This window comes from Oncorhynchus mykiss, chromosome 6 (genome assembly GCF_057628025.1).
Source record: "Oncorhynchus mykiss isolate SJ-2025 chromosome 6, ASM5762802v1, whole genome shotgun sequence".
NCBI classification, from domain to species: Eukaryota; Metazoa; Chordata; class Actinopteri; order Salmoniformes; family Salmonidae; genus Oncorhynchus; species Oncorhynchus mykiss.
In genome coordinates, this window is record NC_143027.1 from 71,637,815 (window position 1) to 71,651,514 (window position 13,700).

Consider the following 13,700-nt stretch of genomic DNA (forward strand, 5'->3'; position numbering starts at 1 on the left):
TATTTACGACGCTGGGCCAATTGTGCGCCACACTATGGGACTCCCAATCACGGCCAGATGTGATACAGCCTTGATTCAAACCCGGGACTGCAGTGATGCCTCTTGCACTGAGATGTGTAACGGATGTGAAACGGCTAGCTTAGTTAGTGGTGCGCGCTAAATAGCGTTTCAATCGGTGACGTCACTTGCTCTGAGACCTTGAAGTAGTAGTTCCCCTTGCTCTGCAAAGGCCGTGGCTTTTGTGGAGCGATGGGTAACGATGCTTCGTGGGTGACTGTTGTTGATGTGTGCAGAGGGTCCCTGGTTCGCCTAATACCGCTGCGCCACTCAGGAGCCCAAACTCCTGAGCGCGCAACTGAGTTAGGAAGGACTAATATTCATTCTGCTTGTTTTCTGCATTCTGCTTGTTTTTTCTACCCATCTACCAGGAAGGCATTGGAAAACCTCCCTGGTCTTTGTAGGTTGAATCAGTGTTTGAAATTCACTGCGGTACCTTACTTGTTTTTACAGATATGATATCCAATTGTTTTAGTAGATACTATCTTGCCTCATGTAAAATCATGATGTAATCATGATTTTTACTCCCGAATTTATTTAGCATAACAAAGGAATTCAATACTTAGAGATTTCAGCTTTTCATTTTGTTGCTGTTTTCTCCCCAATTTCGTGGTATCCAATTGTTTTAGATACTATCTTGCCTCATAGCTACAACTCCCGTACGGGCTCGGGAGAGCATGAAAGTCACCCGATACATAACCCAACCAAACCGCACTGTTTCTTAATAACACAGCGCGCATTCAACCCGGAAGCCAGCCGCAACCTTGGTTAACCCCTTCATTCTATTGTTATCTATTTAAGTGATAATGCCATTGAAGCCGGTATATAAGCCAATATATCCTCCAAACACCGGCTTCAAGGGCATTATAACTTTATACAACGGGTTACCAACATATTTAAATAATGATTGACATATTTTAATTAAAAACGTTATCTTGATTAATTTATTCATGCTATTTCATCATTTCACAAGATACAGTGCCGACACAAATCTAGGGTTAACATCCATGCCGGCTGGTCGTTCATTTTATTGTTTCGGTTGCCAGAGAGGCGGACCCAGTCGTTCAGCCTTTTTGTTCTGTATCTACGGACGCGACCAAGTCGTTCGTTCTAAATTACCATACAGGCTGGCAACGTTCTTATCCCTTGCTTGCAAGCTATTGACATTTCTTTGTACGTATTGTAACGACCCTGGGTTTATAAACGCGGAAATCGACTCTGCCGCACGAGCATGCTCTTGTGAAACAGTCGATAGCGCGCCGGACCTCGGACTAGAAGGTCGAGGGTTCGAGACTACATTGGTAGATTAGATTAGATTAGATTGGTGTCGGAATTGGTCGGATTTGTCATCCACGACAGTGCGTGTGCTTGGCCGGTGAGCGCGTTCCTGTAAAATGTAGAGTCGCAAACTAGCGCGAGGACGCGAGACTGTATTAATTTTTGTATTCGAAAATAATTTTGATGCACTGAGAGAAAGAGGCGACGATTCTCAGAACATATGTGCTCTACAAATGTTTTATTTCCTTTTGGATGCAGATGCAGGATGCAGAGAGTGAGTTCTGCTTGATTAAAACTACCTGATCTCCAAAGTCCACGTCTATAGTCTCAATCAACCACACACAACGCAGCGTTACAGCACCGGTTAAATTTGCATCCACGACAGTGCGTGTGCTTGGCCGGTGAGCGCGTTCCTGTAAAACGTAGAGTCGCAAGCTAGCGCGAGGACGCGCTCGTTGAAAGGAGGGAGTAGTGTAACGACCTGGGTTTATAAACGCGGCACAGTCGATAGCGCGCCGGACCTCGGGCTAGAAGGTCGAGGGTTCGAGACCTGCTCCCTGCTGTTTCATTACAGTATACACATAACAATGATGCCAGGTGATTCATTATTTCGACTGGCTAAGAAACGCTCCCTGCCTGCCTGCCTGTCTCATCCCGACTCCCGAACCCTACACGTTCATTACTGTAGCTGGATCGCCACTATAAACAGCTGGAGATATGAATATTAAACAGCTGAACAGCTGAATATTAAAACAATATAGACATTCAGCAATGTTTATACAAATCTCAGCTGTTGAATATGACATGTTCCTCTAAAAGAAACGTTGGGCAATGCCTATATAATTTTTATAGTGGCGATCAAGTTTATAAATTGCCTGGCTTGGCTGATGACATTGCGCAGTCAGATGGAACAGAGTAAATAGGCATTTTAATGTCATAGATTTATCCGGTGGTTACTTGTGGAATAGACACCGGCTGGAATGTGCTTTTAACCAATCAGCATTAAACCCACCCGTTGTATAATTGGTGATATTCCACATGTAAATGTAATAAATAAAACAAACCTTTTTTATTTATTTATCTGTGCTCAGTTGCCAAGGCTACTTGTTAATTTAGCAGACATCATTTGCGTATATTCTGTCAACCCATATATTTTAAGAATATAACAGAACATCTTAATTTCTCTTAGAATTAAATTAAACAAACATTTCAGAGTAACAACAGTTATAGCAAGTAATAGACCACAGTTCAGATACAGCTTCTTCTGACAAAGTAGAAACAAAAAAAGAGGTGTCTTTTTCCAGGTGTGCACACAGGACAGAGGAAGGTCAATTCTTCCGCTATTGTTCTAAATTCAATCACCCTCTTTTTCATCCTCATCATTCCGTTAATTCACATTCAATCGTGAATTCAAGTGCACAATTGTCAGTTTCTATGTGGTTTCTATCACACGTTCATCAATTCACGTCATTCCTTCAGTGAGGAGAGAAAACCATTAGCGCCTGGGTTCCAACGCTTTACACTGAACCCAAAAGCATAATCAGCGTTCTAACGTCCCCTTGTGGTGACATATTTTATTGTACTGTACCACAATCTACCTGAAGACTCAAAACTATTCATCAAAGAACCAATGTAGCAAATGCTTTTGTGTTATTTACAGTAAAAAAATACGTTTAGACACTGCTAGTTTCTAGTGACGTGCTCCCGTGTCTTCATTTCTAAGGATTCATCCCAATGTTTCTCTGTGTGGAACCTGCTGTAACTGTTAGGTATTTGATTACAATGGTATCATTTCCCACATATTATTTACAGTGTTCACTTCAAAATGTGTAAAGATAAAATCCATAAGTAACTCAGGCTTCTAACATGAACTAGTTAACCCTCTAGAGTCCAAGCCCTGCCATATGTAATTGTATTTATTTTATTTCACCTTTATTTAACCAGGGAGGTTAGTTGAGAACAAGTTCTCATTTGCAACTGCGACCTGGCCCATATAAAGCAAAGCAGTTTGACACATACAATAACAGAGTTACACATGGAATAAACAAACATACAATCAATAATACAATAGAAAAATCTACATACAGCATGTGCAAATGAGGTAGGATGAGTGAGGTAAGGCAATTAATAGGCCATGGTAGAGAAGTAATTACAATATAGCAATTAAACACTGGAATGGTAGGGTGTGCAGAAGATGAAAGTGCAAGTAGAGATACTGGGGTGCAAAGGAGCAAGATAAATTAATAAATACAGTATGGGGATGAGGTAGATTGGATGGGCTATTTACAGATGCGCTATGTACAGGTGCAGTGATCTGTGAGCTGGTCTGACAGCTGGTGCTTAAAGCTAGTGAGGGAGGTAAGTGTCTCCAGCTTCTGAGATTTTTGCAATTCGTTCCAGTCATTGGCAGCAGAGAAATGGAAGGAGAGGCGGCCGAAGGAAGAATTGGCTTTGGGGGTGACCAGTGAGATATACCTGCTGGAGTGCATGCTACGGGTGGGTGCTGCTATGGTGACCAGTGAGCTGAGATAAGGCGGGGCTTTACCTAGCAGAGACTTGTAGATGACCTGGAGCCAGTGGGTTTGGCGACGAGTATGAAGTGAGGGCCAGCCAACGAGAGCATACAGGTCACAGTGGTGGGTAGTATATGGGGCTTTGGTGACAAAATTGTTTTAAGATGGCCATACCAAGGATAATTTAGCTATTTGATTTTGAATTTTAAGACCCCTTAAGGTACAAAAAAAAATCTATACAAAAATTATGCGATGAAACAGATCCCCAAAAAATCCAAAGAAAGTTTGTTCTAAAATGTCTGTCCTGTACCTGAGATACATAAGAAATAAACTATTTAAAAAATTTTTTTTACATGTATTTATCCCCTTATTTTAGGCACTAAACTATGTCCATATACAGTATACATCACATCAGCAAAATTATGTGGACACCACTTCAAATTAGTGGATTAGGCTTTTTCAGCCACACCCAATGTTGATAGGTGTATGAAATTGAGCAGAATGCCATGCAATCTCCATAGACAAACATTGGCAGTAGAATGGTCCGTACTGAAGAGCTCATTGACTTTCAATGTGGCACTGTCATAGGATGCCACCTTTTCAAAAGTCAGTTCATAATATTTCTGCTCTGCTAGAGCTGCCCTGGTCAACTGTAAGTGCTGCTTTGTGAAGTGGAAATGTTTTGGAGCATCAAGGGCTCAGCCACGAAGTCGTAGGCCACACAAGCCCACAGAACGGGACCGCCAAGTGCTGAAGCGTGTAGCGCGTAAAATCACAGAGTGCTGAGCCTTGTGCAATGTCAGCACAAGAACTGTTTGTCTGGAGCTTCATGAAATTGGTTTCCATGGCCGAGCAGCCACACACAAGCCTAAGATTACCATGTGCAATGCCAAGTGTCGGCTGGAGTGATGTAAAGCTCACCGCCAGTGGACTCTGGAGCAGTGGAAACGCGTTCTCTAGAGTGATGAATCACGTTTCACCATCTGACAGTCCGACGGACGAATGTGGGTTTAGCGGAAAAGTTTGGTGGAGGAGGATGGTCTGGGGCTGTTTTGCATGGTTTGGGCTAGGCCCCTTAGTTCCAATGACATTCCAGATTATTCTGTTTCCAACTTTGTGGCAACAGTTTGGGGAAGGCCCTTTCCTGTTTCAGCATGACAATGTCCCCATGCAAAGTCAGGTAATGTTCAATGTTCCAATATCTAGTGGAAAGCCTTCCTGGAAGAGTGGAAGCTGTTATAGCAGCAAAGGGGGGACCAACTCCATACTAATGCCCATGATTTTGGAAAGAGATGTTCGACGAGCAGGTGTCCATATACTTTTGGTCATGTAGTGTATTTTGAGAGCAGAGAAATAGGACATGTTCACTCACAAGCACACATGTAGAGGATGATAAATGTTTCTTTCCATCTTGCAATGTTGGATGAGGCTGAGTTATCCTCTCTCTTTCTGCCTCAATGCAACCTGTTACTGCTCAATGTACGACAGATACAGGAGCGCATCCTAAAATAACTCTGCAAAACAGATGCCCACAAACTGCTGGGTGACAGCCTGGTGAAGCCTGGGCCTGGGTTCAAAAAGATTGGAACAGAGGAAGGAAGGAAGGAAGGAAGGAAGGAAGGAAGGAGAGAGAGAGAGAGAAAGAGGGAGAGGGGGCAGAGAGAGTGAAGGGACAGAGAGAGAATAGTAAAATAAACTGAATGAGAAAATATGTCTTGGGAAGGGATGTTGAGAAGTATAAGGGAGGAAAAGAGAGTACAATAGAGGAGAGAAGGTCATCTTTCTGGAGCCCTATCTTTTGGAGCGGTCTCAAACAACAGCCTCATTAAAACAGCAGTGAATCACAACCGTCCCTGTGTTGTCATGACCATTCACCTTTTTTATTTGGTTAGAATTTGTGGCTTCCATCTTGTGTCTCAATTTCTCTGCCATATTTCACTTATTAATGGGCTTGCTGGTCTAAATCACTCATCTCTCTCTACACTCCACTCTGCCTTCAGAATACACTCACAATCTCCAGCCCAATTTTCTAAAGATTTGAATCAGAAGGTAATATCCTCTTTTCTGACCTTTAAAATACAGTAAAAAGGCAACCTTATTCTTCCTTTCACTCTCGCTATGATTTCCCCCAGTCTGATTCTAGCTGAGCTGGAATAAGATTACCAAGGACAGGGCAACACTTGGCTCTGTGTGTGTGTGTGAGAGCAGTGTGTGTGTATGTGCATCCCTCTCCCTATCCCACTCTTCTCTGTGTTCCTCTTCCTCCGTTTCATCTGCAGTGACCCTTTTCCACCCTTCTCCAAGTGCTGAAGAAATGTACTTTCCTATAGTTTACCCTGGTAGACATCATTATGAGGACAATGGCTTGTGAGCAAAGGAATGATTTCTAGGTCTAGTAATTCTGTTTTCAATGACTCTCGAAGGGGTAGAGAGAGAGAAGGTGAGGGAGAGATTGGGATGCAGTGAGTGGGCTTTCCTCCATTGACCTTCTCCCTATGGTTTGATTACACTCACTCCATCTTTCCATCCATCCATCCATTGCCTTTTACCCCCCTTGCTCTCTCTCTTCCCTCTCTCCATCTCCTGCCCCTGGATTTACCCAGACTGATGAGAGACACCTTGGAGGGGCCATCAGACCTCTTCAGCTGAGCATTTACCCCCTGGTTGAACACAATCATAGACACGCCCAACAACACACATGCACACACACTGTGTGTGTGTGCATGTGTGTTGTTGGGCGTGTCTATGATTGGTTAGTATGGGAGAATGATGTACATATATGGAGGAACATAATACTGTAACACAAGAGAGAGATACACTTATAGAGTGCATTTGCCATTCTGGTAAAATGCATTGTCTATTGTATAGGACAGGAGGCCAGAGTAAGGCCATGAGAGAAGGCGACACATAGGCGCCTAGGGCAACTGGACACACTAAAGATGGAGACACATAGTCTGCTGATCGTAAATAACCACATGAAGAGAAGGCGACACATAGGCGCCTAGGACAGCTGAACAAGCAGGATGCACACAGATTTGGGATATAATGGTGGCAGATGGACTGAGGGAAGTAACTTCATTTGCATGTGGGATGGACTCATATGTTGTATGTGTATAAATCAGAGCCAGTGCTCTGAAAAAGGTGTGTGTTCCGCGGACCACTCCGGCTTGCTTTACGTTATATTAAAAGCCTATATTGATTTCACAGGTTCTTGCAAGTGTCATATTTGAACCGATTTTCTACGACATTAGGTGTGGCTCCGCAGATGTTAACATAATCATTGTCTCACAGTATAAAGGCATAGACACATGGCCTTGTGTCACTTAAATATAACAGATATACCATAATCTCACGGAGTTAATCAGAGAGCTAAAGCCTAAAGCCTAAATATGTGCATAACACTGATGAAGGGACCTTACTATGGAACTGTGCAGATTACAGAGACTACAGAGAGATTGGAGGAGGTACAGTAGGGGACAATCACGCCCGCTTCCTGTCCAGGTTTGATTTGTTTACCTGTTCTGTACTGAACACACACTTGAAGAGAATCCCTGTTGCACTGCATGCTCACACTTGTTCTAAAGCAGAGTACACACACAAACACACACACACACACAAACACTTTTGCTACACTGGTTCTACTCAACTCTCAGTGGAAAAGGCACTTAACAGATAAAAATATAGAAATCTCTGGATTTCTAGTGACTCATAGCTCCACCTACTGGTTATAAAGTGGAAGTGTAGTTCCACATGTAGCTCAGAGTACACCTTCAGCAGAATACCAATAAAAGCGTGAATACCAATAAAATGTGAACCCACAGCGAGAAATCTAATTTTCATGCAGATTGGCGCTTTTAAGATGCTTAACTATGATTAATTGAAGTGATTACACCAGCATAAGAAACTATGTACGTTTCTATACCCATCCCTCCCCTGTGCCGGGTTACGACAAAGTCAACATCCACCCACAAACAGGCCATCAATTACTGAGGCAGGCTCCATTAACGGAATAAAGAATATTAAGTGGAGGAGGCGGTCTTATGGCACAGGCACCACTTTCTCATTCATACTCTCTCTTACCCTCTCTCTCTTTCTCTCCATGTGAGTGATAATAAGGCTAGTCTAGATGATCTCCAGGTTGCTCTTAACTGTTGATAGAAAGTGGTGATGTATCCACAGAGAGACTATAATTTATATGGAGTATATACACACAGAGTATTACTGTATGTGCTGTGCTATGACTATGAGGTGACGTGAAAGCTCAATTTAAATAAAAACAACAACCATCCGAGTTGGTTCCAACAGCCTCAGAACCAACTCATTTGATTTCCCTCACCCCATGACCCAACCAACTCGGTCTCCCCTAATCTGATGCGTTGCATTGTTACCCACAACATTTTACGGGGAGGAGAAACCAAATGACGTTATCGACTTTGTAGCACATGGGGATGTGTGAAACTTACTCCTCAGCCTAAAGTGGACTCACACCAGCGAATAGATCGTTTTTTGCGTGGCACTGACTGGTAAGATGCTTCAGGAGGGCAGTCAGCTGCTTGCTTGGCGAGTACCTATGGGGGGTGATAAAGGTCTAAAGGTCTAAATTCAGCCTAGGCCACAGTACCACCATATGGCTATCACCTACCATTGAAAGTCTGACTCACATGACGATACCAATGCCTAACTAACGTCTGCGTGATACCTGCATGTTAACAAACCTAGGCAACATAATTTTTTGTTTTTATTTCACCTTTATTTAACCAGGTAGGCTAGTTGAGAACAAGTTCTCATTTAAACTGCGACCACTAGGCAGAGGTAGCGGTCCTGCTGCTGGGTTGTTGCCCTCCTACGGCCTCCTCCACGTCTCCTGATGTACTGGCCTGTCTCCTGGTAGCGCCTCCATGCTCTGGACACTACGCTGACAGACACAGCAAACCTTCTTGCCACAGCTCGCATTGATGTGCCATCCTGGATGAGCTGCACTACCTGAGCCACTTGTGTGGGTTGTAGACTCCGTCTCATGCTACCACTAGAGTGAAAGCACCGCCAGCTTTCAAAAGTGACCAAAACATCAGCCAGGAAGCATAGGAACTGAGAAGTGGTCTGTGGTCACCACCTGCAGAACCACTCCTTTATTGGGGGTGTCTTGCTAATTGCCTATAATTTCCACCTGTTGTCTATTCCATTTGCACAACAGCATGTGACATTTATTGTCAATCAGTGTTGCTTCCTAAGTGGACAGTTTGATTTCACAGAAGTGTGATTGACTTGGAGTTACATTGTGTTGTTTAAGTGTTCCCTTTATTTTTTTGAGCAGTGTAGAGGACCTGGAGCCAGTGGGTTTGGCGAGGGCCAGCCAACGAGAGCATACAGGTCGCAGTGTTGGGTAGTATATGGGGCTTTGGTGACAAAATAGATGGCACTGTGATAGACTGCATCCTATTTGCTGAGTAGAGTGTTGGAGGCTATTTTGTAAATGACAACGCCGAAGTCAAGGATCGTCAGGATAGTCAGTTTTAAGAGGGTTTGTTTGGCAGTATGAGTGAAGTATGCTTTGTTGCGAAATAGGAAGCCAATTATAGATTTAATTTTGGATTGGAGATGCTTAATGTGAGTCTGGAAGGAGAGTTTACAGTCTAACCAGACACCCAGGTATTTGTAGTCCACATATTCTATGTCAGAACCGTCCAGAGTACTGATGCTGGACGGGAGGGCAGGTGCGGGCAGCGATCGGTTGAAGAGCATGCATTAAGTTTTAACCGTGTGGCTGTCGCCTACCATTGAACGTGTAACTAACATGTCATCATACCAATGCCTTACTAATGTCTGCGTGACACCTGTGTGTTACTGAAAGTCATAAAATGCATAATTTATATTTATATTAATTCAATCTCAACCATGAATGTTAGAAAGCCAAAATTCCACAGTAGCCACCTTGAGCTGTAGTGTAGTCTACGGCTGTGTATTTCCGGGTTATCGCTAAATTCCTAGAAAATAGTATGTCCAATCTATAGGTAATCTGTCTTTCCCTCAACACCTCATGGGATGGTATTATCTTGCTGTATTCAGATCTAAATGTTGTTAGCCAATCACAGACTGTGTTGTTACCAGTTTCAGTAAGTAGCCTACTTCAGACAACCAATAAGAGTTGTGTCCATAGTTTTCAGTTGAATAGAGGAGTTAATAGGCTTTCCCAGAGGGTCCATGCTATTTGGAATTCTTGGGATATCAGGACCTCAATCAAGTAGAAATGTAAAATGGTTAAGGTAAGAGTTGAGTTTAGTGTTAGCTAAGGGTTATAGTTTAGGGTTCAGGGTAGGGACGTCTGGAGAGCAGTGACCGTTCATAGAGTAAGAGATTGGCACGGTATTTGAGAGCTCGGCAGCGACACAGAAGTTCAGTTGTTTGTTTTTTACAAGCGGCAGACACACTTTTCGAGAGAGTCTACCCCAGATAGTTTCCTTAGAGACCATGAAAATAATGACCAAGATGTCCTTGATCCAACTGAAGAGTAAGTAGGCTATATTTAAGTTGTGACATCATTAGGAAATATTTAGGCCTGTGTTGACAAGACAAATTTGATTTATTTGAAAATAATTACTTTTTGTTGAAAACGAGTTGATTTACTGTGTCGATAGGGGAGTAGTCTAGTGTACAATAATAACATAATTTGATGTGCTAGTATTATTTATTTAATGGATGAATTCAATTGTAAATTAAAATATACGCACGTGGTGCTATGGGAAACATACATATTTTACATTATAAAACACTACCCCTACATGCCATTGTGTGCTGGAGCTGTGGGTTTATTTTTCCACTGTCACTAGGCCTACACATTCACACTCAAACTGAATTGAATGGGGGATGCAAAACTACTTTTCACTGAAGAAGGGAAATTAGGTATAACATACAACTTCGATCAAATACCTAAAATCATGCCTGAAAATGAAATCATAACGGTATCCTAATATAGTGTGGATACAGCAGTAGCCTGTTCTACAATAGTGTGTGCTATATATGTACAGTGGGGCAAAAAAGTATTGAGACAGCCACCAATTGTGCAAGTTCTCCCACTTAAAAAGATGAGAGAGGGATGTAATTTGCATCATAGGTACACTTCAACTATGACAGACAAAATTAGAAAGAAAATCCAGAAAATCACATTGTAGGATTTGTAATGAATTTATTTGAAAATTATGGTGGAAAATAAGTATTTGGTACCTACAAACAAGCAAGATTTCTGGCTCTCACAGACCTGTAACTTCTTCTTTAAGAGGCTCCTCTGTCCTCCACTCGTTACCTGTTTGAACTTGTTATCAGTATAAAAGACAGCTGTCCACAACCTCAAACAGTCACACTCCAAACTCCACTATGGCCAAGACCAAAGAGCTATCTAAGGACACCAGAAACAAAATTGTAGACCTGCACCAGGCTGGGAAGACTGAAGCTGCAATAGGTAAGCAGCTTGGTTTGAAGAAATCAACTGTGGGAGCAATTATTGGGAAATGGAAGACATACAAGACCAATGATAATCTCCCTCGATCTGGGGCTCCACGCAAGATCTCACCTCGTGGGGTCAAAATGATCACAAGAACGGTGAGCAAGAATTCCAGAAACACACAGGGGGACCTAGTGAATGACCTGCAGAGAGCTGGGACCAAAGAAACAAAGCCTACCGTCAGTAACACACTACGCCGCCAGGGACTCAAATCCTGCAGTGCCAGACGTGTCCCCCTGCTTAAGCCAGTACATGTTCAGGCCCGTCTGAAGTTTGCTTGGGAGAATGTCATATGGTCAGATGAAACCAAAATATAACTTTTTTGTAAAAACTCAACTCGTCGTGTTTGGAGGACAAAGAATGCTGAGTTGTATCCAAAGAACACCATACCTACTGTGAAGCATGGGGGTGGAAACATCATGCTTTGGGGCTGTTTTCCTGCAAAGGGACCAGGACGACTGATCCGTGTAAAGGAAAGAATGAATGAGGCCATGTATCGTGAGATTTTGAGTGAAAACCTCCTTCCATCAGCAAGGGCATTGAAGATGAAACGTGGCTGGGTCTTTCAGCATGACAATGATCCCAAACACACCGCCCGGGCAACGAAGGAGTGGCTTCGTAAGAAGCATTTCAAGGTCCTAGAGTGGCCTAGCCAGTCTCCAGATCTCAACCCCATAGAAAATCTTTGGAGGGAGTTGAAAGTCTGTGTTGCCCAGCAACAGCCCCAAAACATCACTGCTCTAGAGGAGATCTGCATGGAGGAATGGGCCAAAATACCACGTTTGACCTCTGTCATCACCAACAAAGGGTATATGACAAAGTATTGAGATAAACTTTTGTTATTGATCAAATACTTATTTTCCACCATAATTTGCCAATAAATTCATTAAAAATCCTACAATGGATTTTCTGGATTTTTTTGTCTCATTTTGTCTGTCATGATATAAGTGTACCTATGATGAAAATTACAGGCCTCTCTCATCTTTTTAATTAAGTGGGAGAACTTGCACAATTGGTGGCTGACTAAATACTTCTTTGCCCCACTGTATACATGTATGTATGTGCTAGTATAATGTATTTAATTGATTAATTAAATTGTAAATGAGGATGGGTAGGCTACTTCATTCAGTGAATACTGAATGTCTTGCTATCTTTGGGAATATGTTAATAAAGGCTTTTCAGCTGTTGAACTACGGCAATGTCAACACATTTCCAAATCTATCTTTCTTTTAGTCAAGAAGTGATGAGCCAGAGCAACCAATCAGCATCACTTCAGCTGTTCTACCTACCACTCACACTGTTCTCCCTCCACAAACAACCACATCCTCTTCTCCTGTTCAACTAATTTGCCACCACACTGAAAAGGATTGTATATACATACCCCTGGGCCCATCTCATTGCAACATGATCCATCCAAGGCCTCAGCTGGATGCCTACAATGTGAGAAATGTAAACAAGATGCTACATTAGTGTGTGTGTGTGTGTGTGTGTGTGTGTGTGTGTGTGTGTGTGTGTGTGTGTGTGTGTGTGTGTGTGTGTGTGTATGGATGGATGGAGTTCTAAGAAAATACATGAGTGTGATGTGCCCCTCAATGTTGAAATGTTCTGCTAGTCCGTGGTGAGTAATCGCAGTCCTGATGTTGAGAAGTTATTTTCGGTCATAAGAGATGGTAGCGGCAACATTATGTACAAAAATAGTAAAAAAATAAGTTACAAACAACGCAGATAAACAAACAAAAAAACACAATTGGTTGGGGACACATAAAACGTCTGCATTCTGCTCCGGCGCCATCGCCAGCCACCCTAGTCATAGAATGTTTTCTCTGCTACCACACGGCAAGCGGTACCAGAGTGCCAAGTCTAGGTCCAAGAGGCTTCTAAACAGCTTCTACCTCCAAGCCATAAGACTCCTGAACATCTAGTCAAATGGCTACCCAGACTACTCGCATTGTCCCCCTCCCCTTCCTCCCCTCTCCACTCTCTGTTGTCGTCTATGCATAGCCACTTTAATTAACTCTACCTACATGTACATACTACCTCAACTAACCGGTGCCCCAGCACATTGACTCTGTACCAGCACCCCCCTGTATATATTGTTATTTTTTACTGCTGCTCTTTAATTACATGTTACTTTTATCTCTTATTCTTATTCATGTTTTTTGAAAGTGCACTGTCGGTTAGGGGCTCGTAAGTAAGCATTTCACTGTAAGGTCTACCTACACCTGTTGTATTCGGCGCATGTGACTAATACAATTTGATTTGACTTGGAATGTCATAAATGGAAGATGTCAAAGGAGATAGTGATGGGAGTGAGAGCGTGCAGTATGAAAATAAAGACCCCTTGGGGTTTAAAA